This window comes from Rhinatrema bivittatum, unplaced genomic scaffold (genome assembly GCF_901001135.1).
Source record: "Rhinatrema bivittatum unplaced genomic scaffold, aRhiBiv1.1, whole genome shotgun sequence".
Taxonomy (NCBI): domain Eukaryota; kingdom Metazoa; phylum Chordata; class Amphibia; order Gymnophiona; family Rhinatrematidae; genus Rhinatrema; species Rhinatrema bivittatum.
Window position 1 is genome coordinate 20892 of NW_021820902.1, and position 18935 is coordinate 39826.

Genomic DNA, 18935 nt, shown 5'->3' on the forward strand with positions numbered 1-18935 from the left:
GAAAACAGAACTATGTAAAATAGAAAAGAAATGGCGTAAAAACCAATCCCCAGCGCTACTTTTAAAGTTCCGCTCTCTTCTACACGAATACCAGAAAAATACAAACAAAGCCAAGAAAGACTATTACGCATCAAGGATTCATCAATACCAATTCAACCCACGTGCTCTTTTCCAATATGTATCTAGCATAATTACTCCCCCAACAAACGTTAACTCAGATAATGAGGACGAAAACAAGTGTGAGAAGCTAGCTGATTACTTTCATGACAAAATAAATGACATCATGGCACGCTTTACCTCCTCCCCCCTTATTGTCAATTCACCTACTACCAAAACAAACGCATCACTACATCCACTCTCAACGCACACATACATAACCCCAATACAACCATACCACCCTTGGTCACCCTTACAAACTTTGAAACCACTACCCCTCTAGAAATAGAAGCTATCCTCAAAAAGATTAAACCAGCAATGCACCCCTTTGATATCATACCCACAAAAACACTCCTTTCTTCTCCAGCAAGGATTGCCAAACCCATTTCCAAGATTCTCAACAAATCTATCACCACTGGACTGGTACCCACGCAACTCAAGCATGCCATAATAAAACCGACCCTCAAAAAAGCGGACTTGGACCCTACTGAACCATCCAACTACTGACCAGTTTCGAACCTTCCTTTCCTTTCCAAAATAATGGAGAAAATCATAAACAAGCAACTCACAGAATTTCTAAATGAACATCAACTACTACTTCCGTCCCAGTATGGATTCCGCAAGAACCATAGTACCGAAACCCTGCTCCTGTCTCTATCAGATTTAATACTAAAAACACTAGATATGGGTCACTCTTACATCCTTGCTCTGCTTGACATATCAGCTGCATTTGACACTGACAATCACTATACCCTGATCACCCGCTTATCTCAAATCGGAATCTCTGGATCTGCTCTTTACTGGCTTCATTCCTATCTCAATGAGAGAAAATACAGTGTTAAAATTGGCTGACACAAATCCAAACCCAGAAAACTACAACAAGGAGTACCTCAAGGATCCTCTCTCTCATCAACACTGTTTAATATCTACCTTATCCCACTATGTCGACTCTGAATGAAACTTGGATTCCCGCACTTCATATATGCAGATGATGTGCAGATCCTCATCCCCATTAAGGACTCTCTTCCCAATGCTCTGAAAATCTGGAACTCTGCCCTTGAAGAAATAAAAAATCTACTCACCGAAAACTTTCTAGCAATCAATACCAGCAAAACAGAACTTCTCATCATCTCTCCACAAAGCAACATCCCTATCAATCCTACCAATTATTCACAAGCTGGCCCCCTCGCCTTACAGCAAGTCCGCAGCCTCGGCATTATCATAGACAACCATTTCTCCTTAAAAAAATTCATTGCAGCCACTGTAAAAAACGGATTCTTTAAACTACACACTCTAAAAAGAATCAAATGTCTCCTACACCCACAACGATTTCCGAACAGTTTTACAAGCTACAATATTGTCAAAACTGGACTACTGTAATTCCATCCTACTTGGACTGCCAAAAAACTCATTACAGCCTTTACAAATGCTACAAAATGCAGCCGCCCGAATACTCACCAATGCGCATCGCCATGATCACATAACACCGGTACTCCAATACCTTCACTGGCTACCAGTAGCATCGAGAATTACATACAAAATCCTTACCCTCATACACAAATCCATCTACAACCAAGAAATGCAATGGTTCTCTGACCATTTTACATTCCACAAATCTAATAGACCTACAAGAACAATACACCAAGCCAAACTCAAGATTCCCGCTCTCAAACAAATTAAACATGTTTCCACAAGAGAACATTCATTTACCATAGCAGGAACCAACTTTTGGAATAAAATGCCCGCAGACTGCGCCTGGAGCCTTGTCACAAGAAATTCAAACAAAACTTAAAAACTTGGCTCTTCAGAGAAGCTTATACATAATGTCCCTCCTACTCCTCAAACAGCCATCCTACCTCAAACAGCCACCCTCTTCCCCCCCACCCCTTTCACCCTCTATCTGCCTCTTCCTCTCCCTGAATGTACCTAATTACACATAGATTGTATATTATTATTTGTACATAATGCACCTAATCATATATAGTTTGTAATTATACATAGTTTCTCCCAGGAGATTAGATGGGATCCAATTGTACTATATGTTTACTCTTTGCCTGGTTTATTGATATATGCTTGTTCTTTCTGAATTGATTGTAAAGCCTGTTGCTAAATTATTGTTCATTGTAAACAGAGGTGATGTTTGAAACGTTCCGCGGTATATAAAAAACCTTTAAAGAAATAAATAAAATAAATGTGTAAAGATTTTTGAAACAAAAGTTCCTCCTTTATCAAAGAACAATATAGGCACATGAGGAGGAATATGTGTAAAGGATTGCCCTGTTTCTAACAGTGGCTGGCCAAGATGCCATAGATATTGTTAGGGTTTAGTGGTGTTTTGGGTGGATTCTTGGGAGCCACAGTACTGGGCTAGACTCAGGACGCACAAACACAGAATTAGATCTTTTATTGTACAGCTTGATGGATACCACCAGAGGTAGCAGTAGTGAGGTAGTCTGGATGTAGCAGTCTCGGGACCCTTCTCACCCCATTGTTATAGGGGGATTCCGGGGTAGGTTTCCCAGCAAGGCAATGCTGTAGATGAGACAGACTGAGAGATTGAGTGATTGATTGATTGATTATTTATTTATTTATGGCTTTTATATACCGATGTTCCTGTACTAGTACATATCACGTCGGTTTACATGGAACCAAAGTTGGAAATTACATCAAACAAGAGGGTACAGATAACAGGGCTAACTTCGTATGAATCTACCTTATAAATGGGCCCTGACCGACGGCCCGCAAATGCGCAGTAGAGAGCAGCTCTGCTGCGCATGTGCGGGCGAGCACGTCGGTCTTAGGCAGCGTCAAAATAAAAAAAACAAACATGGCGGTACCGGCAGCGGACGGCGGCGGTAGCGGCAGCGGGCAGCGGTCGATGACGGCGGTGGCAGTAGCGGCAGTGGGCGGCGGCGGCGACGGCGGTGGTAGCGGGCGGCAGCGGCCAGTAGCGAGGGAGGGAGTGGGAGGGACGGAGAGAGAGAGTGGGAGGGCGTGACTGAGTGGGAGTGACTGAGTGGGAGGGAGGGACTGAGTGGGAGGGAGGGATTGAGTGAGGGGGAGGGACTGGGAGGGGGAGAGACTGAGTGAGAGGAGGGAGGAGTGGGTGAGGTGTGGGAGAGAGGTAGGGGGTGGGAAGAGTGAGGGGAGAGTGAGAATGAGGAGAGGTGAGAGTCAGGGATGTGATAAGTGGAAGGGGAGAGGGAGAATGAGGAGAGTGAGAGACGGGCCACGGCGCGGCGGGGCGAAGACGGGCGAGCAGTGAGGGAGGAGAGAGAGAGGAGGGACTGACAGAGAGAAGGGACTGAGTGAGAGGGAGGAGAGAGAGGATGGGACTGAGTGAGAGGAGGAGTGGGACTGAGTGAGAGGGGGTAGGGAGGGAGTGGACAGGGAGGAGTGGACTGAGAGAGGGGGAGGAGGAGTGGGACTGAGAGAGGGAGAGGGGGGACTGAGGGAGTGGACTGAGGGAGGATAGTGGGACTGTGTGAGTTAGAGTGAGGAGGGCGAGGGGGAGGGAGGAGTGAGAGGAAGGGAGGGTGGGGAGGAGTGGATGAGTGTGAGGGAGGGAGGTAGGGGGTGGTGAAGAGTGAGGGGAGAGAGAATGAGGGGGAGGTGAGAGACAGAGGGATGTAGCCCGTTTTAACGGGCTTAACGGCTTGTTTATAGATAAAGCAGCGAACGACTTAAAATAAAATAAAATTATTATAATGCTAATGAAGAGGGCAGAGAGGGGAAAACCCTGACTTTCCCTTTTCTTTTAGCAGGCATGTTGTTTAACTCCCAATAACAAGACTCACTCAGGTCTCTCAATTGCCACAAATTATGGATCCAAGCAGGGGTGAGAATTAAATTTACCTTATTTAAAGATATTAAAGGAAAATAAGGAAGAGAGTCTCGCAATTCCCGGCGAGATCCAGCGAAAGTCCGGCAAAGTCCGTTGAAATGCGCGCTGCTAGCGGCTCTGCTGCGTGCCGCTAGCAGGCCGCTTTTGTAGGCCGCTTCCGGTTCCTGCCTCCAGGGTCCCTCCCTCAGTGGTCGCGTTCACTCTCCCTCCGTCAGGGCTCAAATTCGCACCCGGTCTCAGCTGTTAGATGTTCCGTCGGTCAGCCAGCTGTATCCTACTCAAGTCCAGGTATTCTCTTTCTCTCTCTCACCATTCCCTTTTTTAATAATTCCCAACATTCTGTTTGTTTTTTTGACTGCCGCAGCACACTGAACCGAACGATTTCAAATGTGTTATCCACTATGACGCCTAGATCTTTCTTGGTAGTAGCACCTAATATGGAACCTAACATTGTGGTAACTATAGCAAGTGTTATTTTTCCCTATATGCATCACCTTGCACTTATCCACATTAAATTTCATCTGCCATTTTGATGCCCAATTTTCCAGCCTCACAAGGTCTTCCTGCAATTTATCACAATCTGCTCTTGATTTAACTACTCTGAACAGTTTTGTATCATCCGCAAATTTGATTACCTCACTTGTCGTATTTCTTTCCAGATCATTTATAAATATACAAGCCGTAAAGCCCGTTAAACGGGCTACATCCCTCTGTCTCTCACCTCCCCCTCATTCTCTCTCCCCTCACTCTTCACCACCCCCCTCCCCCACCCACTCCTCTCCACCCTCCCTCTCCTCTCACTCAGTCCCCCCTCTCCCTCACTCCCTCCCACTCAGTCCCCCCTCTCCCTCCCACTCACTCAGTCCCCCTCTCCCTCCCCCCCACTCACTCAGTCCCCCCCCTCCCTTCACCCACCTCCATTTCCTCCCGGCGCCGTAAGCGCGACTTCCCGCAACCCTCACCCGGCTCCCTTAACTCCTCCCGCTCCTGCCCAGCAGATCTCGGGGGGGGTCACTCCCGCGCGCGCGGCAGTGACCCCCCCGAGATCTGCCGGCAGATCTGGGGAGGAGAAGTAGCGGCACCGCGCGCGCGCGGTGCCGCTACTTCTCCTCCCGCTCCTGCCGGCAGATCTCGGGGGGGGGGGCGGGAGTGACACCCCCCCCCCCGAGATCTGCCGGCAGATCTCGGTGGGGGGGGCGCGGGAGTGACACCCCCCCCCCCCCGAGATCTGCCGGCAGATCTGGGGAGGAGAAGCAGCGGCACCGCGCGCGCGCGCGGCGCCGCTGCTTCTCCTCCCGCTCCTGCGGCCCCACCGCCATTTTTTTTCTGATCGACATCCTTGCCCGCACATGCGCAGTAGAGCTGCGCTCTACTGCGCATTTGCGGGCCGTCGGTCACAGGCCATTTATAAGGTAGATTGAAAAGTAAGGGTCCAATACAGATCCCTGAGGCACTCCACTGCCCACTCCTTTCCACTGAGAAAATTGTCCATTTAATCCTACTCTCTGTTTCCTGTCTTTTAGCCAGTTTGTAATCCACGAAAGGACATCGCCACCTATCCCATGATTTTCCTAGAAGCCTTTCATGAGGAACTTTATCAAATGCCTTTCTGAAAATCCAAGTACACTACATCCACTGGTTCACCTTTATCCACATGTTTATTAGCTCCTTGGAAGGTCTTTGAGGCCTGGTGTTTCTGAGCGAGGTACTCATCTGCTCAAGGTGGATATTCCTTTGATTTTTTGAATTTTTACAGGACAGCTTGCTTAAGGGTTTGGCCCTTAATACCTTGAAGGTTCAAGTTGGGCACTGGCTTGTTACAGAGAAGAGTCGATGGAGGGCCTTTGTCTTCCTCATCCGGACATGTCCCGTTTCATGCAGGTAGTTAAACATCTTTGCCCCTATTGCAGCTTCCGGTGCCTTTGTGGGATCTTAACTTGGTCCTCGAGTTTTGACCGCTGTGTACTCTTTCCTTGCAGCTGCTTATCTTGAAGACAGGTTTTTCTGGTAACAATCTGTTCAATTTGTTGGGTCTCTGAGCTGCAGGTTCTTTCCTGCCCCGAGCCTTTCTCCGTTCAGCTTCATTCTTTGCCTTCCTTTTTTGCCCAAAGTGGTTTTCAGACTTTCATCTTAATCAGTCCTTTTCTCTGTTACCTTGGACAGGGTCAGAGATGAAGCTGCGTACCGCCTTTTGCATTCCTTGGATGTCAAGCATCATTTACTGCGCAACTGGAAGGTGAGTAAGACTGTTCAGAAGTCTGATTCCCTGTTTGCACTCCATGGTAGAGGTAGCAGGGAGTACCTGTGACATGGGCAATGATTGCTGTCTGGGTTAGGAGATGAGTATGGCAGCCTATGTGGCTGCTGAGGTTGCCTTACGGAAGCAGATTAAACTGCATTCCATGAGGGCTTATGCAGTATGGTGGATGGAGCTTAGTTTGTTGTCGCCTGCTGAAATTTGCTGAGTGGCGACATGGTCATCTTCACACCTTCTCCAAACATTGCTGCTTGGATGTTAAGGATAGGGAATACGCTGGTTTTTGCATGGGCGGTTTTGATTGGGCTGCTGGCAGCCTCCGCTCTTTTCGGGATTAGCTTTTGTGCATCCCACTCATTGGGATTGACCTACCCAAATGCTAAGGAAGGAGAAATGACTACTTACCTGATGATTTCTTTTTCTTTAGTGAAGGGTAGGTCAATCCCAGACCTGCCCTCTGCTGCCGGATTTGGATTTTGTGGTTAGCCTTCTTAGATTGATACAGAGTATGAATCCTGCTCTTCATTGATAACTGGTAAGTGGCATTTCTAGCTCTTAGGGGGTTATTTTCTAAGCACTTATAGCATGCGTTAGGCCCTTATCGCATGTGAAAAGGGCCTTTTCGCGGCGGTAACATTAAAATTAGGGGGAGGGGAGGAGTCTGGGTGGAGTTAGGGAGTAGTTGGCGGCAGCACCGCTGCCAGCAATAATGTTTTGAACATTATCGCCGGCAGTAGTGTGGGGAATAGCACCACCTTTTACGGACCCCTGCTGGACTTTTGGCAAGTCTTGTGGGGGTCAGGAGGGTCCCTCAAGACTTGCCAAAAGCACTGGTGGTCCAGCTGGGGTCCGGGAGCGATCTCCTGCACTCGGGCCATCGGCTGCCAGTAATCAAAATGGCGCCGATAGCCTTTGCCCTTACTATGTCACAGGGGGCTAACCGGTGCCATTGGTCAGCCCCTGTCACATAGTAGGAGCACAAGATGGCACGGGCCATCCAGTGCTCCTACCATGTGACAGGGGCTCCTACCATGTGACAGGGTATCCGTGCCATTGGCCGGACCCTGTCACATGGTAGGGGCAAAGGGCCATCGGCGCCATTTTGATTAGTGGCAGCTGACGGCCTGGGAGCGGGAGATCGCTCCAGGGACCCCCACTGGACCACCAGGTACCTGTAAAAAGTTTTTTGGGGGGTCGGGAAGGTGGGGGAAGCTAAGAGATTAGTTTAAAGGGTCGGGGTGGGTTTTTTGTTTATCAGCTTGGGCGCAGCCGATAAACAAAACTGCGATTGGGCCCGATGAAAAAAAACCCACATGTGAATCGGAACCGGAATCCGAAGCGATTCTGATTCACATCTCTAGCCCTATCTTGTTGCTTGGACTCACAGTATAAGATACTGAGCTGTTAAACACAGTTTATATGATCATTCATGTTGCTATAGCTGGAGAATTTTGATTAGTGAGCAAGTGGGTTAAGAATTATTAGAGATGTAATAGGACCAGAAGCAGTGCCGTGCACAAAACTAGGATTCAGTTTCCAGGGCTGTCTGAGGATGCCACAGAGGCAGCGTTCATATCCCCGGGCGGAGGAGGGCAGAGTCCCAGCCATTGCTTACTGCATTTCCTACTGACTGGAATTAAATTGTATGTGTACTAGGGGGTTTGGGAGGGTATCATAGTCTGGCTCCCAGCCAATGACTTTCACTGTAGCGTCTGGGACAGGGAGGGTTGTAAAAATAGGGAAAAATACCAGTTCATGGTGCTGTTGCCTGGCGGAAGCCCAAAGGGAAGAGAGGAAACTGCCAAGGCAAAAATGAAGTTCCTGGTTTTTCACTCTCTGGTTCCTTTCTCTCCTCTTTCATTAATGGCAGAGAGCGAGATTAATGTATGTGCAGAATGGCCTGCAAGCCCCAGAATTCAGAGGAGGGCTGCCTTGTGAAAATATTAATGTGATAAATATGAGCACTGGCTATATACTTTTTGTGTCTATCTCACGGGGGGAATGAACGGTTAAAATGTATCACGCCCGGGTGTTTATTAAATTTAATTGTGTAGCGCCTGTCTTGGAGATTCCCAGTTCTCGGTGATTTGACTCCGACTAGAACTTCAGAAAGAGATCTTTGGGAGTATGACTTGGGTAAAATTCTGCCTTTGTAAGGGGATCATGGATGCGGGACTAATTTTTTTAATGAGTTGCTTAGACTACCAGAATTTTTGGAAGAGTTCTGTGTGCATCTTTCATCAGGGAGACCATGGCTTCAGGAACATATAGAGACTGACCTGAGTCAAAAGGGTTGCTGGGTCCGTCAAAGGCAATTGGGTCCTGTTTCAGCATGAGGCTTAACATTTGTTTTCCTTCTATAAAAACAGTATGCTGTGTGAATCATAAATCTGCATTATCTATGTATTCGGCTGATCATATTCTGGTTGGACAGCTTTTCTGTGGATTATTGATTCATAACAGAGGTGAAGTGATCACATAATACTTTGTATGTGAGGTGTGAATAGAGATATTCACATTCTCTAGAAGTTAGCATGATAAACAAAACTGGTATTTAAAAAAAACAAACTTCCACTGAAACTAGCGCTCCTTCTGTCTTATTTCCTTAAGGAGAGCTTTGGATTTCAGAACCTTGGCATTTTTCATGTAGATAAATTCTCCAAGATGGTCGTTTTTTCTGTTTTGTATTTGATCAGAAACATAAACTGCAGGTAGTCAGATCTTTGCCTCTATATGATGAAAGGACCAAGGGCTTGAGCCCGCTAGCCCTATGATAAATTATCATCTTTTAATTGATAGAAATGACTATTTTAATGTTGATTTTATTGCTGTTGTAGCTCACTAGGAATTATTGCTGGAATAGTATGTAATAAATGAGAAATAAATACAATTTCTTTGTACTGTTTTTATTAAAAACCTTTATCATGCGTAAAATGCATAGGAAGACAAGTCACTCTATAGTAATAAAGATAATTTAGAGTGTTTTTCCAAGACAATTTTCTTAGTCTAAGTGGGCATAGCCTACTCTGTTTAAAGAGAGACAAAAAATACCATCAGGTACTAAGAGATGAAATTTTGAAAATAGAAATGTAAAAAAATCAATTATAATGAACATAAACTCCATGTTTACTTTACACTGTGAATACTTTTAACAAAGTACAGTCACACAAAAATGATTCCATCACTAATCAAGCAACAAGGCATCTGAATTTTCTTCACTCACAGTCTCAAAATTATCACAGGCTCCTGACATTTTCATATTCAAAACTTCCATAGTAGCATCATTAAGTGAGAGAGAAATATCTGTCATTTGCTAAGATAACTAGGGAGTTGACTGGATTCAATAGTGCAGTGCCAGCTGTAATGCACTGAACATCCTCTTTCAGTAACAAACATTTTTTTTTTTGTCACATCTGTGTTTAATTCTTCCATGACCTCGCTAATAAAGAGCTCTATGATTAACGTAAAACAATTCCATCTTTTTTGCAGGGTTCATGATCGATTCCTTATTAGCTTGAAAAGGAATCAATGTACTTAGGACAACTTTTCAACCCTCAGTCACTGATCGAGCAGACTGCTGAAAGAATGGTTGCACACCTGCCGAAGTTGAAAAAATCCCCACCAGAATGAAGAATGGCTTTCAGGGTTTTTTTTTTATGCGAGCCCCATCTGCCAGTACTTTGATTCAGTCATGCCATGTGGCATATATAGATTATGGATCAAGTAGACACTGATCTCTGCCTTTGGGGGCACACTGTGTAAGAGGAACAATAGCAAGCAAAAGCAGTTTCTTTTGGTGGTAGACTAGATATTGGGATGTTGTAGATGGATGGAAAAATTCAGTTTTAACAACTTTTATTCATGAGCTTATATCTGAGTGTGTGTCTGTCTCTGTGCTGTCAGCTCTTTAAACAGGCGTTATGTATCAATATAAAATAGAGATTTTGCAATGGGAAACTGTAAGAAGATCAAAATTAAAAATAAAACACAAGAAAAAAAACATGGATGCAAGTGTTACATCCTCCATTCCCTGCATAATGACCTGTGCTGTTTCCCTCTGCTATTCCCATTTTCTCAAGCTCTGTTTTTTCACATTGATGTGGTATCCTATAGCCTTCTGCCCTAAGGAGGCAAAAAGAAGGGCTCCAGCAGTAATGTGGCTGTACTGTGACTCGTAATGTCATAGGGCCAGATTTTCTAACCTATGCGCGGGCATAGATTTGTGTGCACAACCCGGCGCGCACAATGTACGCCCGATTTTATAACATGCGTGCGCATGTTATAAAATCGGGGGTCCGCACACGCAAGGGGGTGCAACACGTGCACCTTGCGCGGGCCGAGCCCTAGGGGAGCCCCAATGGCTGTCTCCGTTCTCTCTGAGGCCGCTCTGAATTCAAAGTGGCCTCGGAGGGAACTTTCCTTTGCCCCCCCCCCCCCACCTTTCCCCTCCCTTCCCCTATCTAACCTGCCCACCAGCCCTAACTAAACCCCCCCTACCTCTATTATTTAAGTTGCGCCTCCCTCTGGGGCAGGCGTAAGGTTGCGCGTGCAGCCGAGTGTCGGCACGCGATCCCCGGCTAGCAGGCCTTCGGAGGCCTCTGGCCACGCCCCAGCCCTTTTTCAAGCCCTGGGACATACGCGTGTCCCGGGGCTTGCGCCGTCTGAGCAGGAAGCGGGTTTTTTAGGGGTTACGTGCGGAAATATATGACAATCCGCCCCATGAAGAAGCACATGTGAGCAATGAGGAGACCATAGACCAACTTTCATCGTTTCTTGACACTATGCACAGCTGTTTTGAGTCCACCCATCTTTTAATACAATTTTATATTAATACTTCCAAGAACGATCTTCATTTTTATAACCTTTGGAAGCACAAAAGTACTTGCTTTAGATTAATGCTTATGCATGTTTCTGCACACTTTGGACTAATATATCTCTGGGCATTATAACTAACTTGCATATTAAAGAGTCAAATGAGGAATATGTCACTGACAAAGTATATGTGGCTAATTATTCTAAGGATTGTAGCTTTAACACAGCTGTGTCATTGTCATACCAGTCAAGAGATTCATTTTTTTTTTTTTAATAATTTTCTGTCATTCTGTAATTTTTGTGTTCTCTATAGAACTCTGAAGGCAAAGACTCAAATCCTTATGGTGAACGTGATGTATCTAGTATATCACAATAAGTGCAGAAAGGTTACATAGTCCAATTTCAATTGTTGAAAGTAAATCTTTTTATTATTCTCACACATATGGCAACTCAACTGTTTTTCATAGTAAATTTCATAGAAGGGGTCCCCCGACGCTGACCCGTGTTTCACCGAGGCTGCGTCGGGAGGGGCAGACAAATTTATATCAACGCGTCTAAAATAAAACATAAAGAACAGGGGACTATGTTAATGAATGGCTAATTTTCAAGTGTTAAATATTTTACATACCGTATTTTATCTTGAAACATTGTGGCAGGGAGCACGTATACTATTACAGCTAATGTATTTTTAAACACTGCAAAAAGGCGCCAAACAATGTGGTCCAATCAGCATGCACAGAGAGAACAACCAATCAGGAAAAGAGCACGTAACCTTTCTAAATCAGGTGAAATATGTCCATTCAAGTTCCTTATTGAGTCCATGGGGTATGACAGTGTTTAACATATAAATCCATTTTTGCTCTTTGCGAATCAAATGTTCAGAGAAATTACCCCCGTGATTTGGGCAGGCAATAACTTCTAAAACAAAAAAGTACAAATCAGATATATTATGAGAGCACTGAACCCAATGATCAACCAAAGGTGCATTTCCCCGTAAATGCTTAATATTAGAACGATGTTCAACTCTTCTGGTTTTTATCTTCTAGTGGTTTTCTCTACATACAACTTCTGGAATGGGCATCGGATTATATAAATCACCCCTTCCGAGTTACAGTCTGAAAAACACCTTAACACATATCTCTTCCCCGATAAGGGGTGTTCAAAATGTGATAAAGTACTTGTGTGGGCATACAGAACAATGGCCACACGATTTATGTGCTCCACAAACCTGTTGACTGATACGTGTACAATTCAAGTCAGAATGCGTTAACAATCTCGTAAATTACTGCCTCTTCGATGTGTAAACGCAAGGTCCCCTGAAAAAGTTCTTGAAGGGATAATGAATACCAGTGTTTACTTGATGTATCTGTCACCAAAATAAGTCATAGCCCATGCATGGATTTGTACTCATTGTAGGCTTCCATGTTGCCATCACTATTCTTCCACACAGCCCCATCACTATTGTTGCTGCTGCTCCTCCACACACCTCTCTCACCTCTGCCATGGCTCCTTTACATTCCCTTTACTCCTTCACAATGCCCTCCTAGGTCATTCACTCTCTGTTTCCCTACTGCCACTGTTCCTCAGTCTGCCTGTTGACCTCTGCCTTGTGTTCCTCCTATAATTCTCCCTTCTCGGGCCTATGTTTCTTCACATGTCTTTTATCTGCTGTTCCTCCACCCCATCCCTTCTTTGCTGCTGCTCCTCAGCCACCTTCCTCCTGCATGCTATGGCCTGCTGCTTCTCACTGAAGATTGTGGAACAAGGTAAATGGAGATCCCAGGACAGCAGCAGGGAAACGATGAAAGTTTGGTTTTTCACTCTTCCTTCCAGACATAGTAGATCCCGGTTCCTCTGCATGTCCTCCTCTGCTTCAACCCCCTCACTTTAAAGGCCTTCATTCCTATATCCCTGCCCTAGCCTTTGCTTCTCCAGTTCTCCTTACCTCCATTATATTCCCCCCCGCAGCCCTCTATTTTCAATCCTTCTGCTGGCTTGCCCTTCCCAAAAGCCTACACTGTCCCATGCAACTCGTAGTGGTAAGTCCCCTCCCCACAGGCCTCTATTATTTTATGCACCCATTCCAGACCCTCATTCTGATACGCACAACTACCCACACATACCGCTTTATCCCTTCATTGCAAAGACACCCCCCCCCCCCCCCCCATGCCTGCATATCTCTCACCACTGCTTTTGCTACCAACCACCTTGGGAGTTCACCATTACTCCATACATCTCCTGCCGAGCGTTGCAGCTTTGGAGCTCTAAAATATGAAACAATAATGATAAACATGTTCCAGTGTTGAAGATGCCATTCTTCACCAAATCATTTATTTAAAATGTTGAAGATTTAAAGTATGATAGCAGAGGGACAAGGAATGATGGCAAGGGGTGGGGTGTGGCACCTGATCACATGATAGCTGACCCCCCTTTTTTTTTTTTATAGAAGCGATGACTATGATATGGGTGGGGAATAGGGAGGAGGAGGGAAGGGTGAGATGTAGGGTGGAAGCGGGGGCGGGATAAGAATTAAGAGTAAGCAAGGGAAACAAATGGAAGGTGTTTCTTGGGATGGTGATACAGGGGGTGAATGGTGTTGGATGAGCGCTGAAATGGGGAAGTTATTTCAAGGGGAAGGGTGGGGCTGGGAGTTCTTCCCCTGGGGAACTGATAGAGTTATGATCTTTACTAAGTTACCCAGTATGGTCAATGGGGGATAATGTGAAAATTATTTCCTGGAATGTAGATGGCTTGGGTTCCCCAGTGAAAAGGAAGACATTTTTTTAGACTTTACAGTGTAAGTCTGTTGACATCACATGTATCCAGGAAACCCATCCAACAGAGGAGGACAGTCTAAAGCTAAAAGAGACTGGGTATGGGCCTGTTACGTTTCCCCTGCTATGGGGAAAAAGACAGAGGTGGCAAGCCCTGTAAATAAAAGTATAGATTTTCAGGTGACAAAGGAACAAAAAGATTGGGAAGGTCGCTATGTCATCCTGATTGGGAAAGTTAATGAGAGAATTCTTACTTTGTGCAGCGTATATGGTCCAAACTCATACAATCATGATCTTTTTGTGCAACTATCATAAGTTTTGTTGGAGAATATGCAAGGTTCATTAATAGTAGGAGATTTTAACTGCGTACATGAACATCACATGGACAGATCAGCTGGTAATATGGGACCATGGCTGGATAAAGAAAAGGGCATTCCCTTTTTATGTAAGCAATTAAATGTGCTAGATATTTGGAGGGTACTAAACCCAGAAATTAAAGACTGCACACATGTGTCACAGGCACATATGACAAGGTCAAGGATGGACTACATTTTGCTCTCCCAAAATGTTTTTCTCTGTGGTTAAGAAGGCAGAGCTTGGCCCAATAGAAATTTCAGATCATGCAATGATTTGGGGGGGGGGAAATTGGACTAGGAGAGGAGCAAGGGAGGGAGGAAATATGAAGATTTCCAGGTCATTTGGTGGATGATGTTCAATTTAAAGATTTTATGAGGCAAAAGTGGGAGGATTGTGGAGAGGAATAATATGGAACATAAGGAAAAACCCATATTTTGGGAGACGAGTAAGGTTGTTCTAAGGAGAAAATGATTTCCTCTGTATGGAGTAAGAGGAAACAGCTTTATAAAACGATTCTAATGCTGGAGAATTGATTACAAAGAGCAAAAAGGAAGTTGGCAGTCTAGGTGATTGAGACTAAGATAGAATATAGAAACACTCTAAATAGTCTAAACATGTATCTTCATAAGAGAGCACAGCAAGCTATATATCACTCAGCATACAATCTCTTTTGGTTTGGAAATAAGGTGGGGGAAAATGCTCTCCAGATAGTGAAACCATGGAAAGAGAAGATTTTTATTGATTGGTCTAAAAACAGGGCAGGACAGTTAGTAAATAGAAGCAAAGACATTTGTGAAGTATTGGGTGAGTTTTATAAGGTCTTGTAGACAGATGATAGAGAAGGGGAAAGTCCAAGTAGAATAAGTTCTTTCTAGATTTAAAGTTACCTCAAGTATTAGTGGCACAGTTAGAGTATTTAAATAGGCCCATTAGTATACAAGAGCTTAGTCATGTGATGGAGCCTTATGGGCTTTGCTAGCCTTTGAGTCTGGACGGATTGAGCAAGGGCTATTGCAGAATGTTATCACTGTTAATACTTGAGCCTATGAGGGTTTTCTTTGAGGTGGCGGTACAAAGAAACTATTTCCCTGAAAATGTTACTACAGCCTTTATTACAGTTTTACCGAAAGGGAAAGATCCCATGTTAGCGGCTTCATATTGACCATTTTTGCTGCTAAATGGAGACTTAAAAATGTATCCTAGAGTGCTGGCCAGAAGACTTAGTAACATTATCCTCTCTCTGATATCTTAGCAACAAGTGGGTTTTGTTAAACAGAGAGCTGCTGGAACTCACTTGATAAAGTTAAACAATGGCAATGAGAAAGTGTAGAGCTGCTAAAACTCCAGCTTTGGCCATTGGATTTGACTCTGAGAAAGCTTTCAACAGAGTATCCTGGCCCTCCATGTTTTCAGCCTTGGAACGTTTGGATTTAAGTGCTCCACATTGAAGCATATTGCTCTATTCTGCCAAACCCCAAGTGTCAAATATCATAGCCAATAGCTTTAAATCCACCAATATTGCTATTAGAAGAAGAGTTAGACAGAGGTATCCTTTATTCCCTATTTTGTATATTTTATATACTGATCACCTACTATGGAAAATAGAAGGGAATGAACTAATAGAGGGATTTAAAGTAGGAATAGAAAGCATTTGCTGATGACATGCTGGTGTTTCTGCTGACCCCTAGGCTGGCTGTGGGAAAGTCAGAATTACAAAGGGAATTTGCCAAATTTGCTGATTTAAAAATCAACCAAGATACATCTGAGGTCCTTGATGTGACTGGACTTCTCAAAGGGGGATGGGATGGTAGTTTGGGTTGAATTGGAGATGAGATATTTGAGTATATGTATACCTATGCAGATAGGGTTACTTTATGACGTTAATGTGGGTCTGCTAAAAAAGAGATTCATTAAAGTTCTGCAAGTATGGAGGAATTTACCACTTTCTCTTATGGGGAAAATACAGCTTCTGAAAATGATGGAGCTATCCAACTGGTTATACTTATTACAATTGACGCCCCTGTGGATATGGAAAAAAAAGACTTAGATGACATTAATAGGCTTATTAATACATTTATCTGGAAAGGATGGAGAGATAGAATTCAAGAGATGGGTGTAAAGGTGCTCTTAATTGTCCAAATCTTCAATGTCTATTGAGACATATTCGGGACTGTGTATGTGAAACTTCACACCACTCTACTTTAGTTTGGTTTTTTTTTTTACAAAGTTGGGCAAAGTCTTCCACATTAGGAAATTTATTGCAAATGAGACGAGAAGATTTACCTAAAGAATTTGCAGAGCACATCATGGTAAGTGCTTGGAGCAAGTTAAATAGGCCGAGTCCATTATCAGCTATTATGTCCAGACGTGGAAATCCCTACTTTGGTCCAGGAATGGATAACATGGTATTTACTAAGTAGGAAACTCATGGGTTAAAAAGATTGTCGTGCTGGTTTTGCAAACACCTTGGTCCTGCATAGCTTTCAGGAACTACAGAACAAATATCAGAGTATTAACAAAGATTTTTATGGATACTTAGAAATAAGGCACTTCACTCAAGAACTGATGAAGAAACAGAGGGAATTAGGTTCCTTTCAAAAAATAGAAGAGCTTTTGTGGGGCGAGGATGACAAAAGATATTCCTGTGCACAATATAGCAGAGCATTATGAGAAATCTAGACCGGGGGAGGGGAATTTAAGGTGGTTCTAGATAAATAGAATAAATTTGCAAATATTCTGCTCTCAATCAGGCCGATACAGTACAGTGCGCTCCGGAATTTGGACGCGTGTTTTCGACGCGCTAGCTTTGCCCCTTATTCAGTAAGGAGTAATAGCGCATCCAAAATGCGTGTCCAACCCCCCGCCCGAGACTAATAGCGCCCGCAACATGCAAATGCATGTTGATGGCGCTATTAGTCATTCCCGTGCGATACAGTAAGTAAAATGTGCAGCCAAGCCGCACATTTTACTTTAAGAAATTAGCGATATTAAGTCGGAGGCCCCAAAAGTTAAAAAAAGTAAAAAATAAAAAAAAAATTTTTTTAAATGGGCCAGTGGCTTGCGGGTTGAAAACTGGACGCTCAATTATGCCGGTGTCCGGTTTCCGAACCCGTGGCTGTCAGCGGGTTTGAGAACAGACGCCAGCAAAATTGAGTGTCGGCTGTCAAACTCGCTGACAGCCGCCACTTCCATCAAAAAAGAGGCGCTAGGGACGCACTAGTGTCCCTAGCGCCTCTTTTTACCACGGGCCCTATTTTAAATAAATTAACTTACTGAATCACGCGTACAGGAGAGTGGCCTGGCGCGCGCCGGGAGAGCACAGTATAAGAGAATTCTGGACCATAGACATATTTTTTTGTTTACTCCAATTGATAATGAGTGGTGGGGGGAGGAAGTTAAAACATGAAAGAATTCAAGAATTAAAGACAATGAAACCAGATAAATTAAAGAAGTTAAATAAAATGGCTTACCTCAGCTATATAAGAACATAAGAAATTGCCATGCTGGGTCAGACCAAGGGTCCATCAAGCCCAGCATCCTGTTTCCAACAGAGGCCAAACCAGGCCACAAGAACCTGGCAATTACCCAAACACTAAGAAGATCCCATGCTACTGATGCAATTAATAGCAGTGGCTATTTTCTAAGTCAACTTAATTAATAGCAGTTAATAGACTTCTCCTCCAAGAACTTATCCAAACCTTTTTTGAACCCAGCTACACTAACTGCACTAACTAATTGGATGTAGCTTGTGTTTGAGGTATCAGCTGTAATTTTTATTATTGTAAATGTTGCATTTTGTGAATTGCTAATGAAAAAAAGTTTGGAAAAGAAAAACAATGTAGTTGAATTAAAAGATTGCAATATTTTATATTAAAATGTCAAAATAAATTGGTTATCAAAATCATGTCTATAGTGTTTTCTGTTATCTGTACCATGATTAGTCTATGCTTCTCCCCTGTGTTGCAATAACAGAATTCTAGCTGTAATTTCTTGTTTTACTCTGAAAAAAGAAGTTGGTTGTTTTTTTTTTTTTCTGTCTGTAATTGCGTGAGACCAGAAAAAAATTTGGAAGATATAATGGTTGCCACTTAGATAAAGGTTTTATTCTCACTGTTCAGTTGTTAATGGAGATTTCCTTCGATAAGCAAGCTGAATTAGCCATGACATGGGAGTTGCTATCATCTAGCAGTGCCAAACGGACATGTCTCTCCTAGTTAACAGAGCTTTTAGCTCATGAGCCTTCTCAAGCATGGACATTTATTCTGTCTCTCCAGCTATTTTTTCATCTAAAATCTTACAACTATATATATTTTTGCTTATTTGATTTGGTTTTAACCTTTTTAGTTGCCTTCCTGCTTCTGCAGCACTCACAACAGCAGTTTTCAATGCTATAACTGGGCAGACCGGTCCCCCGTGGTTCTATCCTGTCCTTGTCCATCAGGGCTGCACACTCAACATTACACACACACAAGGAAAACGTGAGTCGTCACTGGGATGCAAATGGCTGCAGCCTTTTATTAAGAGTACCCTAAAGGGAGTCTAATTTAGGGGCCGAGTTCTGCCACCACTGCCTATTCTCAATGACAGGGTAAGTGCCAATGTCTGTTTCATTCTGCCCAAGTGGAAACAGTAGGGTCGGTCTCGCTCTCCACGAGCCCCCGACTGGCATTGGACCACAGTCACCGGAGGAAGGGAAGGGTGGCCAGGCAGGCTGCCAGGCAGCAAGCCCCACCTG